Consider the following 5,845-nt stretch of genomic DNA (forward strand, 5'->3'; position numbering starts at 1 on the left):
CATATTTGTACAAATTTTATGAAGTATTTACAGTTTTTTGTTTAATGGTAAAGAAACCAAATTGAACCCTGTTCGTCTTATTCTTAAGAAATGCTATCAGGCTAAATCACAGTTTTACATTACTAATATCTTGGAACTAGATGTAAGATGCAATCACTTCTTATATTTCACTCAGCATAACAGTCTAAGGTTTGGATTCCCAGCTGGTGTAAACTGGCATAACTTCATTTTCCCTTGTCCTTGCAGGGCTCGATCCCAAGGGTTATGTGCTTCCTTCCACTTGTGAGTGGATGGGTGGGGCAAGCCTTTGGGCCTCATTTTCTCCACTCCACTTCAATCTATCTTTTAAAATGGCCATCACAGGCCAATTCAGGGCCCCAAATTAATATTCTGTAATGCCAAGCAAAGGACTTGTTAGTGGGGAGAAAGAGGGAGGAAGGTTTGGACAGCAGAGGCTATTTATAGTGGAGGCTCTTGATGGATTCTTACTTAGCCTGAGGGGTTTACTTTTTGTTTATGATGCATGATCTGCTATGGAGGGGGGGAAAAAGGCTAATACTTCTTAGTATTCAGAGTTTCTTTTTCACTAGTATATAATAGATAGTGGGGTTGCAGCACTATCTTTCAACAGTAGTTTAAAGGGTCTTGGTTCTCTTAGGCTTGATTAAATAAGCTTATCAGATGCAGTCAGTAACAGTCTTGTGTTGGCCTTGCTCTACATGAAGCTGCCCTGACAACAAGTTAACATCTGTTTGACATTCTAGTCTCCTTTGTATTTTGCTGTGATTCTATTCCAAGGAAAAACAAAGGCACCTCCTATTGTTTCTGGTAAATTTTTCCTTCCCTTATGTATTCCCAGTCTCAGGGATTTGAACTAAATCAGTGCCTTTTCACAGCCTTTTGTTAGAGGGAATTTTAACATCTGTTTCATGCTTAATGTCTCAGTACCGTTCCATATGCTACAAACAATATTCTCTGATCCTAAAAGTGTTTGAAAAGAGGAATCTTTCCCTTTTACTAAACCAGCTCTTCTTTATACATACATACACACAGAAATATTGGAGTGTTATAGCTGCATTATACACTGCTCTCAAATTATCTAGTTCCTCACCCCTAAATTCTTATTTTGTTAACCAGTTTGCTTTCATTTTAAACTATGGATTGAATTCAGTCTCAGGTGATCCAGTTTGATTTGAAAACTTCATTCTTCTGATTTCTGCACATTTCTCTTAACTTTTTAGTTTCTTCGCCATTCCTCAAACAAATAAATCTCAGACTTTAATGGAAACCACAAGGCTTAGAAGGTCAGCAAGCCAGAGCCGTAACCTATTTGCGGTAATATTTCACTTTTTCCTTAATCTCTTAAGTAAGTAGTGCTGCTGGAGCATGGTATCTAGTCCTTTTAGTGCAGTCCTTCCATGGTATCTAGTCCTTCTAGAGCATAGTATCTAGTCCTTTTAGTGCAGCTGTGAGGCAGGGAAGAATTATCCCTATTTTAGAGACGGAGAGACTGGCTAGAAATCAGTGAGTTGCATAATATGTTGGGTAGAAGATACTTTGCAGTAAATTGCTCATGCCTAAAGACAAAAAAATGCCATTTGGGATTTTAAAGTTCACTTTTTAAGATTGTTTAAAGTCTAGTCTTTGTCTTGTTTTTCTAAGTGAGACAGTGGTTCAAATGTCAGTGAGAAGGAGGATAGTCCAGTGGTTGGAGTATTAGCCTGGGATTTGGAAGACCTGATTCAACTCTGTTCTTGTAGACTTTGTAGTGACCTTGGAAAAGTCACTTAATCTGTCTGTGCTCTATCTATAAAATGGGGCTAATAGTACTTCCTTCCTCACCTGGGTGCTATTCTTAACACCTTAGAGATTTGGAGGTGCTTTTAAGAGGACAGCTACTCTGCATCTCCTGAATATCATTCTGCTTTACTGGGTATGAAAAAGCAAGGCATTCAAAGATTACTAGTCACTTCTGAAAATCATGGCTGAGCTGTTTAATTGCCTATGTTTCTCTGTCTGTAAAAAGATATTTGCCTTTGGAAAGTGATTTGCAATCTATGGTGGTAAAGCACTGTATCAAAGAGGAGTTCTAGGTTTTATTGGCTAAATGAGATTCTACACTTAAAGGGACTGCAGGGTGAGAGATCCCAATAAATCAAAGTTTTACAAATGCAAGATTGGGGGACTGCTTCAAGCCTACTAGGGGGAAGTGACTAGTTTACTTCCATTGTCCAAGGAAACAGCAATGCAGAAAGTAAACAGCATAAAGGGTAGTGAGGTTAGCGGTCTATCACAGAAGTGGGTGGGTGAGATTCTGTGGTGTTCAATGTGCAGGAGGTCAGACAGGATGATCATGATAGTCCCTTCTGACCTTAGTCTACGAGCATTTAAAAATGAAAAGGAAACTAATTTTAGAACTACATTTGAGTTTTAAAATTCTTAATGTTTGAGGGGGGAAACATGCTTTTTCAGCAGATAATGTTCCTTTAATTCCTAAAATTTCGGATAGCTATTCCTCCACCTCATTAGTTGTGCTTTTTTCCTATATACTTATTACACGTGACAATACCCTTTCTTTGTAACTCTTCATTTCCCTTGTGGCAATCTAAGGGCTTGGAGACACACACATTGTACTGCTTTATGTATACTAGGCTAGTTAAAAAGCAGTGCACCTCCCTTTAAGGTGGATGCAATTATACTGGTATATTCCTGTAAGGAAAGGGGAAACTACACCACTCCAAGGCAACTTTCATACCACTATAACTGTCCATGCTAGGGGTTATACTGATATAGCAGTTTGGGTAGAAAAATCACATTTCTGATAGCTAAATCAATACAAAAACTGTCTGTAGATGAGGCTTTAGTCCAGTCCCTGTACGAAGACTAGTGTGCAAGAGGCGGCAGAGGGGAGCTCAGTCTGTCAATCAATACTTTTCCTGGCATAGCTCTGTCAGTGAAGAGTGGCAGGGATCTACCCTCTTCCCAGATAGAGCTGTGCCCGCAGAACTACATAAGGTAGATGGAGTTATACTAAGAAAATTATACTTTTTATCTTGCGTGGGGGCTGGAATAAATTATACCTACTAGGAGTGATTTGCTGGTATAATATAGTGATATAGCTACACTGGCAAAGTGCTCCTACTGTAGACCTGGCCTTGGTCTCCATATTCCATCTGTATACAATGCTACCTAACCAACACAGTGTAAGCAGTGTAGCATGTTGGTTTAATGGTAAAAAAGGTGTGGGTGGTTTTGTATTTAATCCATAGACCAGCACGCATGTCCCAACGGAGGGTCTGCATCACTCTCCCCAACTGACAGGTGGAGAGAGAACCACATAGAAAGTGACTTGCCTGAAGTTGCACAGTCAGAGGTGGAGCAGGGAGGATAACCCTTCTCTATCCCCTTTTAGGCCTTATTGAACCCACCAGCATCAATGTATATAGCAAAGGTTAGGGCTCAATTTCTGTGGAAAAGGATAGCTTAGTTTTCCCCTCTCTGGCAGTATAAGAAGCTCTTCCTTTTTAAATACTTAGTTGTGATTGATAGCCCAAGAGAGGCTAGTCTGACCATTCTATACATTAAACTATATTTACATGTGTCATTTTGGGGCTCTAGGAATTTCCATGATGAGAAAACTTTACTGGGAATGTTATATAGCTGCAACTGGGTCTACTGTCTCTCTGTTTATGCAAAAGAAAACGGGTGCGCACACTAAATCCTCACTCCCACTAAAAATCTGTATTCACTCCACATTTAAATACTAATCATGTGAACTGTAGGATGCTAAGCTCTGCCCTAATGCGTGCTGCCTTTCACTCTGAATAAATTTTGATCACTATAAAAATAATTCCCAAACCACTCCCACAATGCAGGTTTCAGAGTAGCAGCCGTGTTACTCTGTATTCGCAAAAAGAAAAGGAGTACTTGTGGCACCTTAGAGACTAACAAATTTATTAGCGCATAAGCTTTCGTGAGCTACAGCTCACTTCATCGGATGCATTCAGTGGAAAATACAGTGGGGAGATTTATATACATAGAGAACATGAAACAATGGGTGTTACCATACACACTGTAATGAGAGTGATCACTTAAGGTGAGCTATTACCAGTGAGGGGGAGGGACCTTTTGTAGTGATAATCAAGGTGGGCCATTTCCAGCAGTTGACAAGCATGTCTGAGGAACAGTGAGGGGAAGGAGGGGGAATAAACATGGGGAAATAATTTTACTTTGTTCATATCAACCACACTATCAGAGGCTCGTTCACCTGCACATCTACCAATGTGATATGTGCCAGCAATGCCCCTCTGCCATGTACATTGGTCAAACTGGACAGTCTCTATGTAAAAGAATAAATGGACACCAATCAGACGTCAAGAATTATAACATTCAAAAACCAGTTGGAGAACACTTCAATGTCTTTGGTCACTTGATTACAGACCTAAAAGTGGCAATTCTTCAACAAAAAAACTTCAAAAAAAAAACAAAAAAAAAACCAGACTCCAAGGAGAGACTGCTGAATTGGAATTAATTTGCAAACTGGATACAATTAATTTAGGCTTGAATAAAGACTGGAATGGATGGGTCATTACACAAAGTAAAACTATTTCCCCATGTTTATCCCCCCCCCTCCCGCCCCCACTGTTCCTCAGACGTTCTTGTCAACTGCTGGAAATGGCCCACCTTGATTACCACTACAAAAAGTTCCCCCTCCCCCTGCTGGTAATAGCTCACCTTAAGTGATCACTCTCATTACAAAAAGTAGCTCACGAAAGCTCATGCTCAAATAAATTGGTTAGTCTCTAAGGTGCCACAAGTACTCCTTTTCTTTTTGCAAAGACAGACTAACACGGCTGTTACTCTAAAACTCTCATTACAGTTTTCAGAGTAGCAGCCCTGTTAGTCTGTATTCGCAAAAAGAAAAGGAGGACGTGTGGCACCTTAGAGACTAACCAATTTATTTGAGCATAAGCCATCCGATGAAGTGAGCTGTAGCTCACAAAAGCTTATGCTCAAATAAATTGGTTAGTCTCTAAGGTGCCACAAGTCCTCCTTTTCGTTTTACAATATATAGCATAGGCCAATATTTTAAATAGTAGTATTTTGTATCAAACTGTTTCAGACGTTAGAAACTGTTGCGCTTTTGTGCATTGGTTAGATGCATTTTAAAGGGGAGTCATGTTGGATTTACCCTCTTAGTCTTTTTATTATTGTGCTATGGAGAGAGAGTAAACTAACTTCACCAAGGGAAAGGGGGAACTTTGCCCTCCAGCAACCAGGGGCTGTGGCCGTTTGCATGGGTAGGTCTTAATGAAAGAGCAAATAAAAAGAAATCCTTCCTTCCCAGACTCTGAGCAAAGCCTGAAAGTTCATCCCGCAGGAGGCAGAGTGGGCAGCTGGGCTTTACCCTGCCTGGCTGACGCTCGGACTGCGACACACCCACCCGGGAACACCTCCCCTTGCGCTGCGGGCAGAAACTCACGGGTGGGCGGGGCCCTAGAGCCTCTATTGTGACGTAAGCTCTAGCAACAAGTGAGCTTCTCTCGCGTCCTGGATACGGCTCCATCCCTCCCCCTGCAAGCTCCCTCCCCCTCCCCCTGAGCAGCCCTTTGAATCCCTGGCCCCCCAGCAGCTGGCTTGTTTGCCTTCTCCTTCCCTCCCTCCTCAGGGGCTCGGGGGAGGAGGCAGTGGAGCAGGGAATGGGGGAGAGGCGAGGAGGGCAGCGTGCTAAAGCAGAGAGCAGCTGAGAGGTGGGGAAGGCAGGAAGGTGACAGCCTCCTGGAAAAGGAAAAGCAGCGCAAGCCCCTCTGCTTTCTGCTGCTTCACCTTGGTGGAGGATGTAAAA

This window comes from Eretmochelys imbricata, chromosome 1 (assembly GCF_965152235.1).
Source record: "Eretmochelys imbricata isolate rEreImb1 chromosome 1, rEreImb1.hap1, whole genome shotgun sequence".
Lineage (NCBI taxonomy): Eukaryota > Metazoa > Chordata > Testudines > Cheloniidae > Eretmochelys > Eretmochelys imbricata.